General features: G+C 41.8%; 1 long non-coding RNA gene across 1 annotated transcript in view; it reads left to right on the forward strand.

The window, feature by feature from the left end:
• The window catches only part of LOC115893194, a 49,058-nt gene extending 39,183 nt beyond the window's left edge, over positions 1-9,875 (forward strand). The window contains exon 3 of the long non-coding RNA XR_004053142.1: positions 8,392-9,875. This is a non-coding gene — a long non-coding RNA (uncharacterized LOC115893194). The remainder of the gene's footprint in view (positions 1-8,391) is intronic.
• Positions 9,876-26,768: the final 16,893 nt, after the last annotated feature.

The raw sequence follows: 26,768 nt of genomic DNA on the forward strand, positions 1-26,768 counted from the left end.
GCCAGCTCATGTCATCACCCTCACTGTTAAACATACCCGGGTATGTTTAACCATTGAGGGCCAGGAAATTGACTTCCTCCTGGTTACTGACGTGGCCTTCTCAGTGTTAATCTCCTGTCCCAGACAACTGTCCTCAAGGTCCGTTACCATCTGAGGAATCCTGGGACAGCCTGTAACCAGGTATTTCTCCCACCTCCTCAGTTGTAACTGGGAAACTTTGCTCTTTTCACATGCCTTTCTTGTCATGCCTGAAAGTCCCACACCCTTATTAGGAAGGGATATATTAGCCAAAGATGGAGCTATTATCTACATGAATATGGAGAACAAGTTACCCATTTGTTGTCCCCTACTTGAGGAGGGAATCAATCCTGAAATCTGGGATTAGAAGAACAATTTGGAAGGGCAAAAAATGCCCACTCAGTCCAAATCAGGCTAACAGAGCCCACCACTTTTTCTTATCAAAGGCAATATCCCTTAAGGCCTGAAGGTCATAAAAGATTACAGAATATTGTTAAACATTTAAAAGTTCAAGGCTTAGTAAGGAAATGCAGCAGTCTCTGCAACACCTCAATTCTAGGAGTACAAAAACCGAATGGTCAGTGGAGACCAGTGCAAGATCTTACACTTATCAATGAGTCAATAATTCCTCTATGTCCAGTTATACCCAACCCCTATACCCTGCTCTCTCAAATACCAGAGGAAGTAGAATGGTTCACTGTTCTGGACCTCAAGGATGCTGTCTTCTGTATTCCCCTGCACTCTGACTCCCAGTTTCTCTTTCCTTTGAGGATCCCACAGACCACACGTCCTAACTTACATGGATGGTCTTGCCCTGGGGGTTTAGGGGTAACCCTCATCTGTTTGGTCAGGCACTGGCCCAAGACTAGGCCACTTCTCAAGTCCAGGCACTCTGGTCCTTCAGTATGTGGATGATTTACTTTTGGCTACCAGTTCAGAAGCCTCATGCCAGCAGGCTACTCTAGATCTCTTGAACTTTCCGGTTAATCAAGGGTACAAAGTGTCTAAGTGGAAGGTCCAGCTTTGCCTACAGCAGGTCAAATGTCTAGGCCTAATCTTAGCCAGAGGGACCAGGGCCCTCAGCAAGGAACAATTACAGCCTATACTGGCTTATCCTCACCCTAAGACATTAAAACAGTTGTGGGGGTTCCTTGGAATCACTGGCTTTTGCTGACTATGGATCCCCAGATACAGTGAGATAGCCAGGCACCTCTACACTCAAATCAAGGAGACCCAGAGGGCAAATACTTATCTAGTAGAATGGGAACTAGGGGCAGAAACAGCCTTCAAAACCTTAAAGCAGGCACTAGTACAAGCTCCAGCTTTAAACCTTCCCACAGGACAAAACTTCTCTTTATACATCACATAGAGAGCAGGGATAGCCCTTGGAGTCCTTACTCAGACTCGTGGGACAACCCCACAACCAGTGGCGTACCCGAGTAATGAAATTGATGTAGTAGCAAAAGGCTGGCCTCACTGTTTATGGGTAGTTGCAGCAGTGACCGTCTTAGTGTCAAAGGCTATCAAAATAATACAAGGAAAGGATCTCACTGTCTGGACTACTCATAATGTAAATGGCATATTAGGTGTCAAAGGAAGTTTATGGCTATCAGACAATTGCCTACTTAGATACCAGGTACTACTCCTTGAGGGACTGGTGCTTCAAATACATACGTGCATGACCCTCAACCCTGCCACTTTTCTCTGAGAGGATGGAGAACCAATCAAGCATGACTGCCAACTGCTGAGACCAGGTTGGTCAGGGAGACCCCAACCCAGCGGTGCTAGAGGAATTAAAGACACACACACACAGAAATATAGAGGTGTGAAGTGGAAAATCAGGAGTATCACAGCCTTCAGAGCTGAGAGCCTCAAACAGAGATTTACCCACGTATTTATTGACAGCAAGCCAGTGAAAAGCATTGTTTCTATAGATTGTAGATGAACTAAAAGCATTCTTTATAGGAAACAAAGGGATGGGCCGAAATAAAGGGATGGGTTTGGCTAGTGATCTGCAGCAGGAGCATGACCTTGAGGGACAGATGGCTCATGCTATTGTTTGTGGTTTAAGAATGCCTTTAAGTGGTTTTCCACCCTGGGTGAGCCAGGTGTTCCTTGCCCTCATTCCAGTAAACTCACAACCTTCCAGCGTGGGCGTCATGGCCATCATGAACATGTCACAGTGCTGCAGAGATTTTGTTTATGGCCAGTTTTGGGGCCAGTTAACGGCCAGAGTTTGAGGGGCCTGTTTCCAACATGTCCCCCTTTGATTTGCAAAGCGATAAAAGCAAAGGCAGCTTTGTCATGGTGAGCTACTTCTTGCAGGAGTCAGGATCTGCATCTGCAGACTATACAAAGACAAATAACACAGATTAATAGCACAATCACCATTGAAATCACACAGTTTCTAAGTGTTTTTATCCACTTTAATTGGTTACTAGCTGCTAATCTGTCTGCAGCTCCTTCAAGCACTCTGGTTCCTGGCATTAAGGTCAGGTTTGCCTGGGATGCTTTAAATATTTGTTCTTTTAATTTTGCAATATCCAAAAACAACCTGTAGAGTGTCCTTCTAGATGATTTTTTATTCTTTCCCAAATTTTGATCTTATTAAGAGCTATTAACAGTTTCCACAAATCCTTATGTTAAGCTCCTAGAGCAGGACATGTCACTTGAGGTTGAGGTGCCACTATGCTGCCATGATTCCAGATAATAGGAACTCTTGCCATACTTCTTATCATCTCTATCATCTGACCCTTTTGTTCAGACTAGCTGGACATGGTGTGGCCATGGCATGCAGACTGAGAGGTGCAATTTAAGCTAAACATCCCCTTAGGGGACCAAGCAACAATGATCCCATAGGAATCGTGCAGTACCTCTGCCTGTTCTGCAATGCAATCTTCCTAAACAAGTACATTCATTATTTCTGGCCAGGTTCTATTTTGTTTACAAATAGGTTTTTGAGGGTGGTATGCTTCAATCATAGGAGCAGATTTATTATAGTAAATACTGAGATCAGAAAGCACGTGTAACTGTGTCACAGAGTGATTACATTCAGGCATTATTGCCAGCCAAGATTGATAAATATGCCCAATAAGTATAATTGTTCTCTGTGTCAGACCTTGTTTAAGGAATACTCATGGCAATGATGATCACTGCAATCATAGCTACCATTAAATTACTCATTGTGACTGGTTGTCCCGCTTTCCTCAGGTTTTCTTCTGCCATCTGTGACAGCTTCTTGATCTGTCCCCAGGTGGGTGGCTGTGTTTGACAGGTGTTGCTTATGACAGTTGGGGTCCTCCTCAGCATCAGCCTCGACATGGCTGCAACCAGGGGGTCTTGGGGATCCTCCCGGAGTATCTTCCTCAGCATATGGCGCATGATAAGGTTTCAGGTGTCTTGATGGTATCCAAATCGGCTGTTGATTTTGGCCTGGAGAAACACAAGCATAACCTCTACCCCAAGTTATTTTTGTACCTATTTCCCAACTTTCTGTTATCGGATCTTTCCACCAAACCAGTTGTTCTGCTTCTGTCTTTGCAGCTGGCTTCTGTACATGCTGTTCAGCTGCTGATAACATCTGGCCTTTGGGCATGCTCAAAAAATTTAAAGTTAATAATGCTAGATTCAGTTGTATATGGGCTGTCCTGTAATCACTATTTCTCCCCCTTTTTTGTTTTTGTCATCTGTTGTTCATCTGTATTAAATCATAACTGAGCATTTTCAATTAACTGTGTGGAATGAACCACATATGAAGAATCAGAAATCACATTAATAGGCATATCAAAACAGTCAATACCTCAATTACAGCTACAAGCTCCGCTTTTGAGCTGAAGTATAGGACGTCTGGAAAATCTTACTTTTTGAGCCAGAATAAGAAGCTTTACCATTACTAGACCCATCTGAAAATAATGAAAATGCTTAGCAGGCTGCAGGTTGTTTATTGCAGGAATTGTAAATGCAAACCATTTACAGTTTTGCTCAGCTAAGGAGATAGTCAAGAGACAGGCTTTTAAATCTATGACTATTAAAGGCCAATTTTAAGTTCTCTAAAGTCTCCAGTTTCTCTTTACTCAGCAGCCATTGTTCTATCCAAATTGGCTTATCTGTTAACCATTTTAAAGGTATAGGTTCTGGAGGCTTAACAATGGCTGCCATCAAAATGATATCCTAAACCTTGGTGGGAATTTGTCTTTCCGCTTGAAGTGGTTCCTTTAAACCTTGCAAATTTTTTCCTAATCTCATACCAGGGACATACCCCATTTTATGCATCATATGTTGACTTTGAGGGCTATATAATTGTTCTGGAATTAGAACTTGTACTCCCCATTATTGTAATAAATCTCTCCCCCATAAATTTATAGGTACAGAAGTTATAATTGGTTGAATAGTCCCAGGTTGTACATGGGGCCCTTCACAATGCAAAATATACTACTTTGATATACTTCAGGGACTTTTCCAACTCCAACTATGTTAAATTGAGTGGGTTGAATTGGCCATGTGGACGGCCAGTGCTGTAGAGAAATGATTGAAATGTCCGCTCCTGTATCTCCCAACCCTTTAAATTTATTTTCCTGAATAGTTATTTTATAGGCAGGATGTTTATCAGTAATTTGATTTACCGAATAAGCTGCTTTGCCTTGTTCATCTGTGCTTCCAAATCCTCCTGTTCATTTAATTTCACTTTTCCCCATTCCCACATACGGCACAATCAGGAGCTGTGCTATGCCCTCTCGTGGCTCTGCTTTCCAGGGAACAGAAGTAGATATAACAATTTGAATTTCCCCATTGTAATATGAATCAGTGACTCCTGCATGTATTTGTATCCCTTTTAAATTTAAACTAGACCTGCCTAGAAGTAATTCTATCATTCGCACTGGCAAGGGTTCACAGACTCCTGTTGGGACCTTTTGCAGGGGTTCCCCAGGCAGAAGGCTCACAGCTGTTATGCAGTATAAATCTACTGTGGCAATCCAGCTGTGGCGGGGGACAGACATTGTACAGGGGTGAGGGAATGGCCTGAGCTGGAAATGCCCTGGTTTGGAATGGGGCCCGGGACGGGCCTTTCATGGCGTTTCCTGAAATCGGGTTCCCATCTTTATCAAACTTAGAGTGACACTGATTAGCCCAATGTTTTCCTTTTTTACATTTTGGACATATTTCAGACTCAGCAGTTTTCTTTCATCCCCTATCTGGTGGCCTGACTAGCTGATTTTTTCTACATTCTTTTTTAGTATGACCATGCTTCCCACAGTTAAAACAAGCTCCAGGAAACAGAGTATTTCCTTTATCCACTCAGTCCTGCCGTTGCCTGTGCCAACAAAGTAGCTTTATGCAGATTACCTCCGATACCATTATAGGCCTTGATATAATCAACTAAATGTGCTTTCCCAAATTTAAAAGGAAAAGGCTCAAATGTAGCTATAATATTTCCCTGTTGATCTGGGGGGTATATTCTAACAGGGAACTGCCAAGCCTCCATATCACCCTCTTGTCTAGCTTGCTGAATTCCTGCCTGAATAGAGCTGAGAGTGATCACTCGAGGCGCTGCTCAAACAGTCACTGGGGCAACAGCTTTTCACTGTGTCCTCCAGAAAAGAAAGATCTGGAGGGTCAGGCTGCTGTTTTTCTTCAAAATAATAATGAAGGGGTGCAGAAGGGTAGGGATGAACCTCTCCTTCCTTTGTTGTTTTAGTTTTAGCTGGCAAACAAACCTGCTCTGTAACCTCTTCTGTTACTTCATTATACTGTCCTTCCTCCTCCTCATCAGTGTGAAAAGGTTCCAAGGTGGAACAAACCAGAGCCCACACTTGTCCCATTGTTACTGTGATGCGTCTGAGCTCCCCTTCTTACTCACTATGGGGATTGCTTTAAGAGTACTCAGGTGTGGCCGGGCGCGGTGGCTCATGCCTGTAATCCCAGCACTTTGGGAGGCCGAGGTGGGTGGATCACGAGGTCAGGAGATCGAGACCATCCTGGCTACACAGGTGAAACCCCGTCTCTACTAAAAATATAAAACATTAGCTGGGCGTAGTGGCGGGCGCCTGTAATCCCAGCTACTCAGGAGGCTGAGGTAGGAGAATGGCATGAACCCGGGAGGCAGAGCTTGCACTGAGCTGAGATCGCACCACTGCACTCCAGCCTGGGTGACAGAACAAGACTCCATCTCAAAAAAAAAAAAAAAAAAAAAGAATACTTGGGTGTCCTCCAGCTTAGTTCCACGTTCTCCAACCATTGCTCCGGCAAGCCTTTGATCTGAATTCGAGCCCCCACAATGGATGCCACTTGCTGAGACCAGCTCAGTTGGGGAGACCCTAACCCAGTGGTGCTAGAAGAATTAAAGACACACATACAGAAATATAGAGGTGTGAAGTGGGAAATCAGGGGTGTCAGAGCCTTCAGAGCTGAGAGCCTCAAACAGAAATTTACCTATGTATTTATTGACAGCAAGCCAGTGAAAAGCATTGTTTCTATAGATTGTAGATGAACTAAAAGCATTCTTTATGGGAAACAAAGGGATGAGCTGAAATAAAGAGATGGGTTTGGCTAGTTATCTGCAGCAGGAGCATGAGCTTAAGGCACAGATCCCTCTTGCTATTGTTTGTGGTTTAAAAATGCCTTTAAGTGATTTTCCGCTCTGGGTGGGCCAGGTATACCTCACCCTCATTCCAGTAAACCCACAACTTTCCAGCGTGGGCATCATGGTCATCATAAACATGTCACAGTGCTGCAGAGATTTTGTTTATGGCCAGTTTGGGGGCCAGTTAATGGCCAGATTTTGGGGAGCCTGTTCCCAACAGCCAACAAATTATAGTCCAGATTTATGCCACCTGATATGATCTCTTAGAAGTCCCCTTAGCTAATCCTGACCTTAACTTATATACCGATGGAAGTTCATTTGTGGAGAATGGGATACGAAGGGCAGGTTATTCCATAGTTAGTGGTGTAACTGTACCTGAAAGTAAGCCTCTTCCTCCAGGGACCAGTGCCTAGTTAGCAGAACTAGTGGCACTTACCCAAGCCTTTGAACTGGGAAAGGGAAAAAGAATAAATGTGTATACAGATAGCAAGTATGCTTATCTAATCCTACATGCCCATGCTGCAATATGGAAAGAAACAAAGTTCCTAACCTCTGGGGGAACGCCATTAAACACCACAGGGAAATTATGGAGTTATTGCATGCAATGCAAAAACCCAAGGAGGTGGCAGTCTTACACTGCCAAAGCCATCAGAAAGGTGAAGGAGAAAAGGCAGAAGGAAACCTTTGGGCAAATGCTGAGGCCAAAATTGCTGCCAGGTGGAACCTCCCATTAGAAATACCTACAGAAGGACTCTTAGTATGGAACAACACCCCTAAGAGATTAAGCCCCAGTATTCCCTGACTGAAACAAAGCAGGGACTTTTACGGGGGCATAGTTTTCTCCCCTCAGGGTGCTTAACAACAGAAGAAGGAAAGGTACTTATACCCGAAGGCAGCCAGGGGAAAATACTTAAAACCCTCCACCAAACTTTTCACATGGGTATTGAAAACACTCATTAAATGGCCAAATCCCTATTTATAGGGCCAAATCTCCTCCGGACCATCCGACAGGTAGTCACAGCCTGTAAGGTGTGTTAAAGGAACAATCCCTTGGTCCATCGTAAGGCCCCTTTGGGGGAACAAAGAATAGGTCACTATCCTGGAGAGGACTGGCAGTTAGACTTCACCCATATGCCTAAGTCAAAGGGATTTCAATACGTGTTGGTCTGTGTTGATACCTTTACAAATTGGATAGAAGTTTTCTCCTGAAAGACAGAGAAGACTCAGGAAGTGATTAAAGTCCTAAATCATGAAATAATTCCTAGATTTGGGCTTCCCCAAAGCTTACAGAGCGACAGTGGTCCAGCTTTTAAAGCCACCATAACTCAGGGAATTTCCAGGGCGCTAGGGAAACATGACCGTCACTGCACCTGGAGGCCACAATCCTCAGGGAAGGTCGAGAAGGCAAATGAAACACTCAAGAGGCACTTAAGGAAACTGACACAAGAAACTCATCCCCCATGGCCTACTTTTTTGCCCATGGCCTTGTTGAAAATCCAAAATTCTCCTCACAAAATGGGGCTCAGTCCATATGAAATGCTGTATGGACGACCTTTTCTCACAAATCACCTACTTGCTCAGGAAACAGCCAACTTGGTCAAAGATATAACTTCTTTGGCAAAATATCAACAAAACCTTAAAAACCTACCTGAAGGATGTCACAGAGTAAAGGGAACAGAGTTGTTTCATCAACCAGGAGATCTAGTGTTGGTCAAATATCTTCCCTCTACCTCCCCATCAATGGACTCTTTGTGGGAAGGACCATACTTGGTAACCCTCTCTTCCCACTGCAGTTAAGGTGGCAGGAGTGGAATCTTGGATTCACCACACCCGAGTTAAATTTTGGATATCCCCTGAGGAACCTGTGGGACCATCAGCTCAGGAGTCCCAAGATCAGCCAGACCAACCTCAATACACCTGAGAACCATTGGAGGACTTGCGTCTCCTGTTTTGGAAGGAAACATCCCAGACTAAAAAGGCTCCTACCACTGATCCTGAAGAAAAACCCCTTCCTCCTTAAAAAAGATAAGTGAAAACCTACATAATCTTTAACGCCTCTCCTTGCTCCTTTAATGGAATCCTTTTACTATTTCATCATATTATTAAACAGCATAATAACCATACTCTTCATGATAGGACTATATACTGTAGCTCCTGCCAGGACGACAATAAAATAGAACACAGGGAGTCACTCTGTTTGCTCCCAACACCCCTTTCCAGACACTCACCAGAGTTAGCTTGCCAAGTACTCTAGAAGTATGAAAAAATGAAAACAACAAACTTACATGCTTTTTTAACATACACAACCAGTTCTTTCTACCCAGTCAAATTATATTCTTCTTATGTGGAACATTGACCTATATCTGCCTCTCCACTAACTGGACAGGCACCTGCACCTTAGCCTTTCTAAGTTCCAACATTAACATTGCCCCAGGAAATCAGACCCTATCAGTACCCCTCAAAGCTCAAGTCCGTCAGTGCAAAGCCATATGACTAATACCCCTATTTATAGGGTTAGGAAAGGCTACTGCTACAGGAACTGGAATAGTCAGTTTATCTACTTCATTATCCTACTACCACACACTCTCAAAGAATTTCTCAGACAGTTTACAAGAAATAACAAAATCTATCCTTACTCTACAATCCCAAATAGACTCTTTGGCAACAGTGACTTTCCAAAACTGCCGAGGCCTAGACCTCCTCACTGCTGAGAAAGGAGGACTCTGCATCTTCTTAGGGGAAGAGTGTTGTTTTCACACTAACCAGTCAGGGATAGTATGAGATACTGCCTGGCATTTGCAGAAAAAGGCTTCTGAAATCAGACAACGCCTGTCAAACTCTTATAACAACCTCTGGAGTGGGGCAACATGACTTCTCCCCTTTCTAGGTCTGGTGGCAGCCATCTTGCTATTACTCGCCTTTGGGCCCTGTATTTTTAACCTCCTTGTCAAATTTGTTTCCTCTAGGATCGAAGCCATCAAGCTGCAGATGGTCTTACAAATGGAACCCCAAATGAGCTCAACTAACAACTTCTATCAAGGACCCCTGGACCGACCAGCTGGCCCTTTCACTGCCCTAAAGAATTCCCCTCTGGAGGACACTACAACTGCAGGGCCCCTTCTTCGCCCCATCCAGCAGGAAGTAGCTAGAGTGGTCATCACCCAATTCCAAACAGCAGTTGAGGTGTCCTGTTTAGAGGGGGCATTGAGAGGTGAAGCTGGCTGGGCTTCTGGGTTGGGTGGGGACTTGGAGAACTTTTCTGTCTAGCTAAAGGATTGTAAACACACCAATCAGTGCTCTGCGTTTAGCTAAAGGTTTGTAAATGCACCAATCAGCACTCTGTAAAAATGAACCAATCAGCACTCTATAAAATGGACCAATCAGCAGGATGTGGGCGGGGCCAAATAAAGAAAAAAAAGTTGGCCACCCAAGCCAGCAGCAGCAACCCGCTCAGGTCTCCTTCCATGCTGTGGAAGCTTTGTTTTTTCGCTCTTCACGATAAATCTTGCTGCTGCTCACTCTTTGGGTCTGCACTACCTTTACGAGCTGTAACACTCACTGCGAAGGTCTGTGGCTTCATTCCTGAAGTCAGCAAGACCATGAACCCACTGGGAGGAACAAACAACTCTGGACATACCACCTTTAAGAGCTGTAACACTCAGAAGGAGGTTCCAAGATGGCTGAATAGGAACAGCTCCAGTCTGCAGCTCCCAGTGTGAGCGACGCAGAAGATGGGTGATTTCTGCATTTCCAACTGAGGTACCAGGTTCATCTCACTGGGACTTGTCAGACAGTGGGTGCAGCCCATGGAGCAGGGTGGGACATCGCTTCACTGGGGAAGCACAAGGGGTCGGGGAATTCCCTTTCCTAGCAAAGGGAAGCCATGACAGATGGTACCTGGAAAATCAGGACACTCCCACCCTAATACTGCACTTTTCCAACAGCCTTAGCAAAAGGCACACCAGGAGATTATATCTTGTGCCTGGTTTGGAGGGCCCCATGCCCATGGAGCCTTGCTCACTGCTAGCACAGCAGTCTGAGATTGAACTGCAAGGTGGTAGCTAGGCTGGGGGAGGGGCATCTGCCATTGCTGAGGCTTGAGTAGGTAAACAAAGCAGCCAGGAAGCTTGAACTGGGCGGAGCCCACTGCAGCTCAAGGAGGCCTGCCTGCCTCTATAGACTCCACCTTTGGGGGCAGGGCACAGCTGAACAAAAGACTGCAGAAACTTTTGCAGACTTAAATGTCCCTGTCTGACAGCTTTGAAGAGAGTAGTGCTTCTCCCAGCATGGAGTTTGAGATCTGAGAACAGACAGACTGCCTCCTCAAGTGGGTCCCTGAGCCCTGAGTAGCCTAACTGGGAGACACCTCCCAGTAGGGGCCAACTGACACCTCATACAGCTGGGTGCCCCTCTGAGATGAAGCTTCCAGAAGAAGGATCAGACAGCAACATTTGCCATTCTGCAATATTTGCTGTTCTGCAGCCTCCACTGGTAATACCCAGGGAAACAGGGTCTGGAGTGGACCTCCAGCAAACTCCAACAGACCTGCAGCTGAGGGTCCTGACTGTTAGAAGGAAAACTAACAAACAGAAAGGACATCCACACCAAACTCCATCTGTACGTCACCATCATCAAAGACCAAACATAGATAAAACTACAAAGATGGGGAGAAACCAGAGCAGAAAAACGGAAAATTCTAAAAATCAGAGTGCCTCTTCTCCAAAGGAATGCAGCTCCTCCACAGCAAAGGGACAAAGCAGGATGGAGAATGACTTCGACGAGTTGAGAGAAGAAGGCTTCAGATGATCAGTAATAACAAACTTCTCTGAGCTAAAGGAGGATGTTCAAACCCATCACAAAGAAGCTAAAAACCTTGAAAAAAGATGAGACGAATGGCTAACTAGAATAAATGTAGAGAAGTCCTTAAATGACCTGATGGAGCTGAAAATCATGGCAAGAAAACTATGTGATGCGTGCACAAGCTTCAGCAACCGATTTGATCAAGTGGAAGAAGGGGTATCAGTGATTGAAGATCAATTGAATGAAATGAAGCGAGAAGAGAAGTTTAGGGAAAAAAGAGTAAAAAGAAATCAACAAAGCCTCCAATAAATATGGGACTATGTTAAAAGACCAAATCTACTTCTGATTGCTGTACCTGAAAGTGACAGGGAGAATGGAACCAAGTTGGAAAACACTCTTCAGGATATTATCCAGGAGAACTTCCCCAACCTAGCAAGGCAGGCCAACATTCAAATTCAGGAAATACAGAGAATGCCACAAAAATACTCCTCAAGAAGAGCAACTCCAAGACACATAACTGTCAAATTCACCAAAGCTGAAATGGAGGAAAAAATGTTAAGGGCAGCCAGAGAGAAAGGTCGGGTTACCCACAAAGTGAAGCCCATCAGACTAACAGCAGATCTCTTGGCAGAAACTCTACAAGCCAGAAGAGAGTGGGGGCCAATATTCAACATTCTTAAAGAAAAGGATTTTCAACCCAGAATTTCATATCCAGCCAAACTAAGTTTCTTAAGTGAAGGAGAAATGAAATCCTTTACAGACAAACAAATGCTGAGAGATTTTGTCACCACTAGGCCTGCCTTACAAGAGCTCCTGAAGAAAGAACTAAACATGGAAAGGAACAACCGGTACCAGCCACTGCAAAAACATGCCAAATTGTAAATACCATCCATGCTATGAAGAAGCTGCATCAACTAACGAGCAAACTAACCAGCTAGCATCATAATGACAGGATCAAATTCACACATAGCAATATTAACCTTAAATATAAATAGGCTAAATGCTCCAATTAAAAGACACAGACTGGCAAACTGGATAAAGAGTCAAGACCCATCAGTGTGTTGTATTCAGGAGACCCATCTCATGTGCAGAGACACACATAGGCTCAAAATAAAGGGATGGAGGAAGATCTACCAAGCAAATAGAAAACAAACAAACAAAAAAAGAGCAGGGGTTGCAATCCTAGTCTCTGATAAAACAGACTTTAAACCAACAAAGATCAGAAGAGACCAAGAAGGCCATTACATAATGGTAAAGGGATCAATTCAACAAGAAGAGCTAACTATCCTAAATATATATGCACCCAATACAGGAGCACCCAGATTCATAAAGCAAGTCTTTAGAAACCTACAAAGAGACTTAGACTCTCACACAATAATAATGGGAGACTTTAACACCCCATTGTCAACATTAGACAGATCCATGAGACAGAAAGTTAATAAGGATATCCAGGAATTGAACTCAGCTCTGCACCAAGCAGACCTAACAGACATCTACAGAACTCTTCACCCCAAATCAACAGGCTATATATTCTCCTCAGCACCACATAGCACTTTTTTCAAAATTGACCACATAGTTGGAAGTAAAGCACTCCTCAGCAAATGTAAAAGAACAGAAATTATAACAAACTGTCTCTCAGACCACAGTGCTATCAAACTAGAACTCAGGATTAAGAAACTCACTCAAAACCGCTCAACTACATGGAAACTGAACAACTTGCTCCTAAATGACTACTGGGCACATAACAAAATGAAGGCAGAAGTAAAGATGTTCTTTGAAACCAATGAGAACAAAGACACAACATACCAGAATCTCTGGGACACATTTAAAGCAGTGTGTAGAGGGAAATTTATAGCACTAAGTGCCCATAAGAGAAAGCAGGAAAGATCTAAAATTGACATCCTAACATCACAATTAAAAGAACTAGAGAAGCAAGAGCAAACACATTCAAAAGCTATCAGAAGGCAAGAAATAACTAAGATCAGAGCAGAACTGAAGGAGATAGAGACACAAAAAACCCTTCAAAAAATCAATGAATCCAGGAGCTGGTTTTTTGAAAAGATCAACAAAATTAATAGACCACTAGCAAGACTAATAAAGAATAAAAGAGAGAAGAATCAAATAGATGCAATAAAAGATGATAAAGGGGATATCACTACCGATCCCATAGAAATACAAACTACCATCAGAGAATACTATAAACACCTCTACCAAATAAACTAGACAATCTAGAAGAAATGGATAATTTCCTGGACACATACACCCTCCCAATACTAAACCAGGAAGAAGTTGAATCCCTGAATAGACCAATAACAGGCTCTGAAATTGAGGCAATGATTAGTAGCCTATCAACCAAAGAAAGTTCAAGACCAGACAGATTCATAGCTGAATTCTACCAGAGGTACAAAGAGAAGCTGATGCCATTCCTTCTGAAACTATTCCAATAAATAGAAAAAGAGGAAATCCTCCCTAATTCATTGTATGAGGCCAACATCATCCTGATACCAAAGCCTGGTAGAGACACAACAAAAAAGAATTTTAGACCAGTATCCCTGATGAACATCGATGCAAAAATCTTCAATAAAATACTGGCAAACAAAATCCAGCAGCACATCAAAAAGCTTATCCACCACGATCAAGTTTGCTTCATCCCTGGGATGCAAGCCTGGTTCAACATATGCTAATCAATAAATGTAATCCATAATATAAACAGAACCAAAGACAAAAACCACATGATTATCTCAATAGATGCAGAAAAGGCTTTCGACAAAATTCCACAGCTCTTCATGCTAAAAATTCTCAATAAACTACGTATTTATGGGATGTATTTCAAAATATTAAGAGCTATTTATGACAAACCCACAGCCAATATCATACTGAATGGGCAGAAACTGGAAGCATTCCCTTTGAAAACTGGCACAAGACAGGGATGCCCTCTTTCACCACTCCTAGTGTTGGATGTTCTGGCCAGGGCAATCAGGCAAGAGAAAGAAATAGAGTACTCAATCAGGCAAGAGAAAGCAATAAAGGGTACTCAATTAGGAAAAGAGGAAGTTGAATTGTCCCTGTTTGCAGATGACATGATTGTATATTTAGAAAACCCCATTGTCTCCGCTCAAAATCTCCTTAAGCTGATAAGCAACTTCAGCAAAGTCTCAGGATACAAAATCAGTGTGCAAAAATCACAGGCAATCCTATACACCAATAACAGACAAACAGAGAGCCAAATCATTAGTTAACTCCCATTCACAATTGCTTGGAAGAGAATAAAATACCTAGGAATCCAACTTACAAGGGATGTGAAGGACCTCTTCAAGGAGAACTACAAATAACTGCTCAAAGAAATGAAAGAGGACACAAACACATGGAAGAACATTCTATGCTCATGGATAGGAAGAATCAATATTGTGAAAATGACCGTATTGGAAGGTAATTCATAGATTCAATGCCACCCCCATCAAGCTACCAATGACTTTCTTCACAGAATTGGAAAAAACTACTTTAAAGTTCATATGGAACCAAAAAAGAACCTGCGCTGCCAGAACAATCCTAAGCCAAAAGAACAAAGCTGGAGGCATCATGCTACCTGACTTCAAACTATACTACCAGACTACAGTAACTAAAACAGCATGGTACTGATACCAAAACAGAGATATGGACAAATGGGACAGAATAGAGCCCCCGGAAATAATACCACACATCTACAATCATCTGATCTTTGACAAACCTGACAAAAACAAGCAATGGGGAAAGGATTCCTTATTTAATAAATGGTGCTGGGAAAACTGGCTAGCCATATGTAGAAAGCTGAAACTGGATCCCTTCCTTACATCTAGTACAAAAATTAATTCAAGATGGATTAAAGACTTAAATGTTAGATCTAAAACCATAAAAACCCTAGAAGAAAACCTAGGCAATACCATCCGGGATATAGGCATGGGTAAGGACTTCATGACCAAAACACCAAAAGCAATGGCAACAAAAGCTAAAATAGACAAATGGGATCTAATTAAACTAAAGAGCTTCTGCACAGCAAAAGAAACTCTCCAGAGTGAACAGGCAACCTACAGAATGGGAGAAAATTTTTGCAATCTACCCATCTGACAAAGGGCTAATATCCAGAATCTACAAAGAATTTAAACAAATTTACAAGAAAAAATCAAACAACCCCATCAAAAAGTGGGCAAAAGATATGAACAGACACTTCTCAAAAGAAGATATTTATACAGCCAACAGATACATGAAAAAATGCTTATCATCACTGGCCATCAGAGAAATGCAAATCAAAACCACAATGAGATACCATCTCACACCAGTTAGAATGGCGATCATTAAAAAGTCAGGAAACAACAGGTGCTGGAGAGGATGTGGAGAAATAGAAATGCTTTTACACTGCTGGTAAGACTGTAAACTAGTTCAACCATTGTGGAAGACAATGCGGTGATTCCTCAAGGATCTAGAACTAGAAATACCATTTGACCCAACCATTCCATTACTGAGTATATACCCAAAGGATTACAAATCATGCTGCTATAAAGACACATGCACACGTATGTTTATTGTGGCACTATTCACAATAGCAAAGACTTGGAACCAACCCAAATGTCCATCAATGACAGAATGGATTAAGAAAATGTGGCACATATACACCAGTGGAATACTATGCATCTGTAAAAAAGGATGAGTTCATGTCCTTTGTAGGGACATGGATGCAGCTGGAAACCATCATTCTCAGCAAACTATCACAAGGACAGATAACCAAACACCACATGTTCTCACTCATAGGTGGGAATTGAACAATGAGAACACTTGGACACAGGGTGGGAAACATCACACACTTGTCGTGGGATGGGGGGAGGGAGGAGGGATAGCATTAGGAGATATGCCTAATGTAAATGATGAGTTAATGGGTGGAGCACACCAACATGGCACATGTCTACATATGTAACAAACCTGCACGTTGTGCACATGTATCCTAGAACTTAAAGTATAATTTAAAAAAAAAAGAAGAAGAAATTAGTCTTACAGGAGGCATGGACCACATAGAAATCCAGAGAGGTGATAGGGAGACAGAGTTACTACAACCTTTGGTCTCTTAGTGACTAGGAGGAGTTGAGTTAGTTTCTACATGGAATAATACCACAGTCTAGAAGATCTTAGCTTGTAAAACCGCATTCCCTATAAGTAACAAGCATAATAAGCAAAAAGTCACCATCTAAATCTAGAATCAAAAGGAACCATGTAAACACACTGAGATAGCATCCTAGGTGTTTCTGCCATAGCCAATAGTTACGTAAACCAGAATCCCAAATCTACCAAAGGAATTACAGGATTCTGTTTGTTGGATGGTGTAAGATAAGGGGGTGTTCTCATAACCAGGAGACACCAGGACGGCTCAGAGAGAATGGAATTAAATGAACAGAAATGTAGACAATAACTCAGAAGTTAGTTTTCTTCCTTAACATCACTATACTACAAATTTCTTATTGCCTCTACTTTTATAACAAAACATATCCATTCTTTAGGACAGTGATTTTTGGACTCTCTTTTTAAAGTAAACACTTTCTTTGAAGATATCTTTAAAGATAACTCGTGTGAAATCCTACTTCATAAAAGTAGTAAAAGTGGATCTTTTCTGGTTGAAGTTGATTCTCATAGCAAAGAGCTCTGCCTCTTTGACCATCCTCCTTTCTCCCCATCCATCTGTCTGCCTCCTGCATTCCTCCAAATCCAAGCCCCTTTTAAAACTTTTTGAATCTGAGAACACTGTATGAAGGTGCTTCTTTAATTAACGTCTTCAGAATTGTTTTTGTATATTGGTTACTCAGACCTTTGAGAATTTCTACTTCTTACCTGAAAGTATGTATGCAGAAATGAATGTCATGATGAAGCAACTGCCTATGAAGTTTAATTATTGGCTGTGATTCTGACTTGTTGATTATTATACTTAAAACATGAAGCGATTTCTGGCTCTGACTTAGCTTCTTTAATCGGAGGGTCACCCACATTACCTTGCCCTGAACATACTTCAAGGCTGCAAGTCATTTGCTTGTTTGTTTTGCTGATGTTCTGTTTTCTATATTAAAAATATTGTCTCACAGATCTGGAACCAAGCATAACTTTGATAAAATAAAATAAAATGTAAAATTAAAAAAAAAAAAAAAGAGCTGTAACACTCACTGCGAAGGTCTGCAGCTTCACTCCTGAAGTCAGTGAGACCACGAACCCACTGGAAGGAAGAAACTCCAGATACATCTGAACATCTGAAGGAACAAACTCTGGACACACCATCTTTAAGAACTGTAACACTTACTGCGAGGGTCCATGGCTTCATTCTTGAAGTCAGTGAGACCAATAACCCACCGGAAGGAACCAATTCTGGACACAATATCTCAATTTTAACATTGAATATAAGGGGCCTAAATGCTCCACTTAAAAGATATAGAATGGCAGGATTGGTTTAAAAACCACCCACCAAATATCTGCTGTCTTCAAGAGACACAACTAACATGTAAATGTTTCCAGATGAACAAGGTCTGGCTGCTTGCACTTATGGTCTGATAACAAGATGCAGACAGACTGGGAAAGAAGGGAGTTTATTTCTGTAACTGGTTACAGGGAGAAGGTTGGAATAACTCAGCAGACCAACTCAAAGTTACAAATTTTCCCCCAGTGTTTATATATATTTTGCACTCTATGTCTACATGTGGGAGTGCACCTACAAGCAAGATTGTTTTATTCAATATATATCTAATCTTTAACTAGGGTCTGGAGTCTGGAAAGCTTTCTCTAGAGCCTTGGAAAGTTTCTTAATCTTAAGTGGGTCCTGGTATGAGGTATATGTGTTAGAATGCTTTTATTATTCGATCAGACTTTAGGGTCTGAGAAAACCCAGGCAAGGTCTTAATGGGTTTGTTTTTGCATTCTAGTCCTCATACTCAATGACACGGCTTGGCTTCATTCATGATAGTGAGTTCTCATGAGATCTGGTTGTTTAAAAGTGTGTAGCCCTTCTGCCTTCACTGTCTGTCTCCTGCTTTGCTATGGTAGGACATGCTTGCTTGCCCTTCACCTTCTGCTATGATTGTAAGTTTCCTGAGGCCTCCCAGCCATGCTTCCTGTACAGCCTGCAGAACTGTGAGTCAATGAAACCTCTTTTATTCATAAATTACCCAGTCACAGGTAGTTCTTTACAGCAGTGTAAGAATAGACTAATACACCCAGACACTGGTTTCTCCAGTTCTTTAATATTTAACTTATGTATTCATCAAAATTATAGTAAAGGGTTAGTGGAAACTGACCTTGGCTGCTAATGAAAACCTGACCTGCTGCTTAAGGACTCATATAAACTCAAGGTAAAGGGAAAAAAGATATTCCACACAAATGGAAACCAAAACCAAGCAGGCGTAGCTATTCTTATTTCTGGCAAAACAGACTTTTGAGCAACAACAGCAAAAAAAGACAAAGAAGGATATTATATAATGATAAAAGAATTAGTCCAACAAGAAGGTATTACAATTCTAAACTTATATCCACCTAACACTGGAGCTCCCAGATTTATAAAACATTTACTACCAGACCTAAAAAATGAGATAGACAGCAACACAATAATAGTGGGGGACTTCAATACTCCACTGTTAGCACTAGACAGATCATCAAGACAGAAAACCAACGAAGAAACAATGGGCTTAAACTATACCCTAGAACAAATGGACTTAACAGATATTGATAGACATTCTTTCCAACAACTGCAGAATATACATTCTTCTCAACAGCACGTGGAACATTCTCTAAGATGGAACATATGATGGGCCACAAAACAAGTCTCAATAAATGTAAGAAAATCAAAATAGCAAGTATCTTCTCAGACCACAGTGGAATAAAACTGGAAATTAACTCCAAAAGGAACTCTCAAACTATACAAATACATGGGAATTAAATAATCTGCTTTTGAAAGATTTTTGGGTTAGCAATGAAGTCAAGATGGAAATTTAAAAGTTCTTTAGCATGAATGATAGTAGTGACACAACTTATCAAAACCTCTAGGATACAGCAAAAGCAGTGCTAAGAGGAAAGTTCATAGCGTTAAATGCTTACATCAAAAAATCTGCAAGAGCACAAATTGACGACATAACGTCACACCTCAAGGAACTGGAGAAACAAGAACAAACTAAACCCACATCCAGCAGAAGAAAAGAAATAATGGTAAGAGAAGAACTAAATGAAATTGAAACAAACAAAAACAATATAAAAGATAAATGAAACAAAATGCTGGTTCTTTGAAAAGATAAACCAAATTGATAGACCATTAGCAAGATTAACCAAGAAAAGAGAAGATCCAGATAAGCTCAATTAGAAATGAAACTGGAGATATTGCAACTGATCACATAGAAATACAAAATTCAATCAAGGCTACTATGAACAGCTTTATGTGCACAAACTAGAAAATCTAGAGGAAATGGATAAATTCCTGGAAACATACAATCTTCCTAGATTAAATCAGGGAAAAATAGAAACTCTGAGCAGACCAATAATAAGCAGTGAGATTGAATCAGTAATAAAAAATTGTCAACCCAAAAAAGTACAGGACCAGATGGATTCACAGCTGATTTCTATCAGACATTCAAAGAAGAATTGGTGCCAATCTTACTGAAACTATTCCAAAAGATAAAGAAAGAAGGAATTCACCCCCTAAATTATTCTATGAAGCCAGTGTCACCCTAATACCAAAACCAGGAAAGGACATGACAAAAAATGAAAACTATAGACCAATGCCCCTAATGACCATAGATACAAAAATCCTCAATAAAATACTAGCTAACCAAATCCAACAGCACATAAAAAATATAATACATCATGATCAAGTGGGTTTCATCCCAGGGATGCAGGGATGGTTTAACATACACAAGTCAATAAATGTGATACATCACATAGATAGAATTAAAAAGGAAAATCCTATGATCATCTCAACAGACACAATGCATTTAATAAAATCCAGCACCCTCAACAAAACAGGCATAGAAGGGACTTAACTCAAAGTAATAAAGCCATTATATGACAAACCCACAGCCAACATCATACTGAATGGGGAGAAGTTGAAAGCATTCCCCTGAGAACTGGAATGAGACAAGGATGCCCACTTTCACCACTTCTATTCAACATAGTACTGGAAGTCCCAGCCAGAGCAATCAGACAAGAGAAAGAAATAAAGGGCACCCAAATTGGAAAAGAGGAAGTCAAACTGTCATTGTTCACTAATGATATGATCATATACCTAAAAAACCCTAAAAACTCATCCAGAAAGCTCCTAGATCTGATAAATGAATTCAGTAAAGTCTCAGGTTATGAAATCAATATATACAAATCAGTAGCACTGCTGTCTACCAACAACGACCAAGCTGAGAATCAAATCAAGAACTCAATCTCTTTTACGACAGCTGCAAAAAATAAAATAAAATACCTAGGAATATGCTTAACCAAGGAGGTGTAACATCTCTACAAAGAAAACTACAAAACACTGCTGAAAAATCATAGATGACACAAACAAATTGAAACACACCCCATGCTTATGGATGGAAAAATTAATATTGTGAAAATGACCATACTGCCCAAAGCAATCTACGGATTCAAGCCATTCCCATCAAAATGCCATCATCGGTCTTCATAGAATTAGAAAACAAAAATCCTGAAATTCATATGGAACCAAAAAAGAGCCTGCAAAGCCAAAGCAAAACTAAGCAAAAAGGACAAATCTGAAGATATCACCCGACTACAAATTATACTATAAGGCTATAATTACCAAACAACATAGTACTCGTATAAAAATAGGCATGTAGATTAAGGGAACAGAATAGAGAACCCAGCAATAAAGCCAAATGCAGCTATCTGACCTTTGATAAAACAAACAAAAACATAAATTGAGTAAAGGACATTTCAATAAATGGTGCTGGGAAACCACATGTAGAAGAATGGAACTGGATCCCTATCTCCCACCATATACAAAAATCAACTCAAGATGGATCAAAGACTTTAAATCTAAGACCTGAAACTATAAACATTCTAGAAGATAACTTTGTAAAAACCTTCTGGATATTGGCTTAGGCAAAGAATTTATGACTAAGATCCCAAAAGCAAATGCAACAAAAACAAAAATAAATAAACGGGACCTAATTAAACTAAAAGGCTCCTGCATAGCAAAAGAAATAACCAGCAGAGTAAACAGACAACGCAGAGTGGGAGAAAATATTCGCAAACTTTCTATCAGACAAAGGACTAGTATCCAGAATCAAGGAACTCAAATGAGCAAAATAAGCATCTGACAAAGAACTAGAATCTAGTATCTAGAATCTACAAGGAACTCAAACAAATCCGCAAGAAGAAACCAAATAATCCCATCAAAAAGTAGGCAAAGGACATGATTAGACATTTCTCAAAACAAGATATACAAACAGCCAACAAACATGAAAAAACGTTCAACATCACTAATCATCAGGGAAATGCAAATTAAAACTAGAATGAGATGCCACCTTACTCCTGCAAGAATGGCCATAATTCAAAAGTCAAAAAACAATAGATGTTGGCGTGGATGTGGTGCAAAGAGACCACTTTTACACTGCTGGTGAGAATGTAAAGTACAACCACTATGGAACAAAGTGTGGGGATTTCTTAAAGAACTAAAAGTAGAACTACCATTTGATCCAGCAATCCCACTACTGGGTATCTATCCAAGGGAAAAGAAGTCATTATATGAAAAGGACACTTGCACACACATGTTTATAGCAGCACAATTCACAATTGCAAAGATATGGAACCAACCTAAATGCCCATCAACCAATGAGTGGATAAAGAAAATGTGGTTTATATGCACCTGAAGGGGTGGCCTGCCCCTCCACACCTGTGGGTATATCTCGTCAGGTGGGACGAGAGACTGAGAAAAGAAATAAGACACAGAGACAAGGTACAGAGAAAGAACAGTGGGCCCAGGGGACCGGCACTCAGCATACCTCCGGAGGACCTGCACCGGCACCGGTCTCTGAGTTCCCTCAGTATTTATTAATTACTGTTTTCACTATCTCAGCAAGAGGAATGCAAGAGGAGAGCAGGGTGATAGTGGGGAGAAGGTCAGCAAGAAAACATGTGAGCAAAGGAATCTGTGTCACAAATAAGTTTAAGGGAAGATACTATGCCTGGATGTGCACATAGGCCAGATTTATGCTTTTCTCCACCCAAACATCTCAGTGGAGTAAAGAATAACAGAGCACCATTGCTGCCAACATGCTTTGCCTCCCGCCACAGGGCAGTTTTTCTCCTAGCTCAGAATTGAACAAATGTACAATTGGGTTTTATACCGAGACATTCTGTTCCCAGGGGCAGGCAGGAGACAGAGGCCTTCCTCTTTTTTTTTTTTTTTTTTTTTTTTTGAGACGGAGTCTCGCTCTGCCGCCCAGGCTGGAGTGTAGTGGCCGGATCTCAGCTCACTGCAAGCTCCACCTCCCAGGTTCCCGCCATTCTCCTGGCTCAGCCTCCCGAGTAGCTGGGACTACAGGCGCCCGCCAGGTCGCCCGGCTAGTTTTTTGTATTTTTAGTAGAGACGGGGTTTCACCATGTTAGCCAGGATGGTCTCGATCTCCTGACCTCGTGATCCACCCGTCTTGGCCTCCCAAAGTGCTGGGATTACAGGCTTGAGCCACCGCGCCCGGCCAAGGCCTTCCTCTTATCTCAACTGCAAGAGGCCTTCCTCTTTTACTAATCCTCCTCAGCATAGACCCTTCACGGGTGTCAGGCTGGGGGACGGTCAGGTTTTTCCCAGCCCATGAGGCCCTATTTCAGACTATCACATGGGGAGAAACCTTGGAGCATACCTGGCTTTCCAGGGCAGAGGTCCCTGCCGCTTTCCGCAGTGCATTGTGCCCCTGGTTTATCAAGACTGGAGAATGGTGATGACTTTTACCAAGCATACTGCCTGCAAACATTTTAACAAGGCACATCCTGCACAGCCCTAGATCCCTTAAACCTTGATTCTATACAACACATGTTTTTATCAGCTCAAGGTTGGGGCAAAGTTACAGATTAACAGCATCTCAGGACAAAACAATTGTTCAGGGTACAGGTTAAAATCCAGTTTCTTATGTCTTCCTTTTCTACATAGACACAGTAACAGTCTGATCTCTCTTTCTTTCCCCTACGTATACCATACAATACTACTCAGGCATAAAATGGAACAAAATAATGTCTTTTGCAGCAACTTGGATGGAGCTGGAAGCCATTATTCTAAGTGAAGTAACTCATGAATGGAAAACCAAATATCATATGTTCTCAGTTATAAGTGGGGGCTAAGCTATGAGGATGCAAAAGCCTAAGAATGATATAATAGACTTTGGCGATGTAGGGAAAAAGGTTGGGAGGGAGGTGAGGGATAAAATATTACATATTGGGTACAATGTACACTGCTTGGGTGGCAGGTGCATAAAAATCTCTCAGAAATCACCACTGAAGAACTTATCCATGTAACAGAAAACCACCTGTACCCCAAAACTATTGAAATAAAAAAGAAACACACAAACACACAAAACTTTTAATATGACAAAACAAAGCATGCATATGTAAAGAATACAAGCAATACAAAAGCACAAAAGCATATAAAGCACAGCTGGAAAGTCTCCCTTCTGTTCCTCTGTTCACCCGTATCTTTTCCTCAGATAACTACTGTCTACAACTTGGTGTGTACATTTTCCCGCAAATACAAACATGTTTTCCTTCCTTCTTTTCTTAATAAAAAGATATATATACTATATCATATATATGTATATATGTGTGTGTATATATATACACGTATATATGTATATATATGTATATATCTCACCTCAAGTGATCCTGCCATCTTAGCCTCCTGTATATCTGGGATTACAGGTGGGAGCCACTGGGTCCAGCTGAATTAGTTATTCTTATCTGTTTCCCTTTTGCTTTGGATTGTTATTTTGTTATTATTATTTTTTTGGCCTCAAGTGATTCTCTCGCCTCTGCCTCTCAAAGTGTTAGGATTACAGGCATGAGCCATTGTGCATGGCAAGAAATATACCTTTTTTTTGGAAACAGAGTCTTACTCTGTTGCTCAGGCTGGAGTGCAATCTTGGCTCACTGCAACCTCTGCCTTCCAAGTTAAAGCAATTCTCATGCGTCAGCCTCTCTAGTAGCTGGGACTACAGGTGTTCACCACCACTCCTGGGTAATTTTTATAATTTTAGTAGAGACGAGGTTTCACGCCATGTTGACCAGGCTGGTCTCGAACCCCTGGCCACCCACCTCGGCCTCCCAAAGTGCTGGGGATTACAGGGGTGAACCACTATGCCAAGCCTTGGATTGTTATTTTGTTATTGATTTGTAGGAGCTCTTTATATAATTTGGGCATATTGTGTTTTGAATATTTGTCAATTATGTTAAGATATTTTCTTCCTGCCTGCTGTATGCTTTTCAACTTCATTTATGGTGGAAAGTTACTATTCAGGTCTTACTTGATCTCTATATCATTGAATCCCACTGACCTATTCTCCTCTATTCCCTTTGATCTCTCTTGGTCTTGTTTGTTGCTCTATTTCTTAATTTATTCCTCAGATATTGAGGTTCCTGAGGATTCTACCTCGGTTTTCTTCTCTTCTCACTCTACCTGCTCCCTCTCGGGGAGTCCACTGGTTTTCATGGCTTCAACTGTCATCCAACATGTGCCAGGGTCTCCCATAGCTACTGCTCCTAACCAGTGTCTCCCCTCAGCTCCAAACTCTGACATGCAATTACCTCCTGAAATCTCCCTGAGGGCCCACAGATGTTGCAAATTCAACATGTAGAAAACTAATCTCATTGTATTTCTTGACATGTCTTTCTTCTGAATGGTTCCTCGTTCAATCATCTGCCAAACCAGAAATGTACCTGCTCCTCACTCTTCCTCTCCTTAACATCACTCCTGACTATCTCCTCCTCACCACCTTCACTGAGAGTGTTAGGCAACACTTTATTCTCTCTCACCTCACCTAAGGCAATGGTCATGCAATAGTTGTGAGTTCTAGACTGGGCTGTGTGAGTTAGAATCCACCTACCTAGTCCTGGACCTTTGGTCAAATGATTTAATCTCACTGGGTCTCAGTTTCATTATCTGTGAAGTGGGTATAATGAGAACAGCTCCTACATGGGGCTGTTATGTGGATTAAATGAGTCTATACTGATAAACACTTAGAATGATGCTTGGCTCTATTAGCTGCTCCTCATCCTTCTCTTCCTCCTCCCCCGCTCCTTCTCCTCTCCTAAATGTTTTCTACCTCAAATTGTTCCCCCTTTAACCCACCCTCCAATCCACTGCCAGAATGAGCTTCCTAATATGTGAATTTGATCACTTTCTTTTCCTCTTAAAATTCATCAAGGACCCTGGTTACACTCAGGTAAAGTCAGACTCCTGAGTCGGTCACCTGGCACCCTCCATTTAACTCCTGTTACTTCTCCAACCCTGTCACTTCAGGCTCTCCCCACCCCCCAATACAGAACACTTAACTCCAGCCACAGGGAACCACTTACAGTCCCCTCAATCCCCAAGGAGCTGTTCTGGTTTCCTCTGGGGTCTTGGCATGTGTTTCCCTTTTCCCTGGGATGCTCTTTCCCACTCTTTTGGTTTGGCCAACTCTCCTTTTGCCTTGCAAATGTAGCCAAGGGTTTATAATTCATCATCCATTTGGCTGCTCCTTCCCCCATGGTGAGGTTCTTGAAAGCAGTGCTTTCATATATATTTTTATCTTTGTATCTCCAAACCAGTCATTGTTTGGCATATCATAGATGCGTAACACATTTTTTTTTTGAGCACTGAATGGACAGGTAGGGGAAACTGATGTATGTTGGAGCATCCCAGTGACATCTAATTTAAAGAAATAACTATGTTGCCCCAATTACCCAGGGCATCCCCAGCCTATGAATACAGATGAAGTCACATCAATAGCAACAATCTGGATTGCGCTGGCTCAGAGCCCATGTGTTCATGCTGGACTTCAGCCCTGTAATGCGCTCCCCAGGGACTTGGGGGAGTCTATTGGAGTGTCTCCCACAAGCTTCTCTGGGCTTTGCAGTTGCTGGACATGCACCCTAGAGTCACCACTGAAGAAGGATGGGTGCATTTGCAGTGCCGGGCTCTGGGAGGTCTATGGTGATTTTTGTGGATCTCTCTGCTTGAGAATCCCCAAAGTCTAACAGACTTTTCTGATTTCTTTTTGGAGCTCTTTTGCTCTCCATTGGAGTTGGTGCAGACTCTTCAGGGGCAGTGCTGAGCTACATGTTGGTCTTCAGCATTGCTCTTCTTTACTCCAAACAGTGGGAGAAGGTCCAGCTCCCCCAG

This window comes from Rhinopithecus roxellana, chromosome 14 (assembly GCF_007565055.1).
Source record: "Rhinopithecus roxellana isolate Shanxi Qingling chromosome 14, ASM756505v1, whole genome shotgun sequence".
Classification (NCBI taxonomy): Eukaryota; Metazoa; Chordata; class Mammalia; order Primates; family Cercopithecidae; genus Rhinopithecus; species Rhinopithecus roxellana.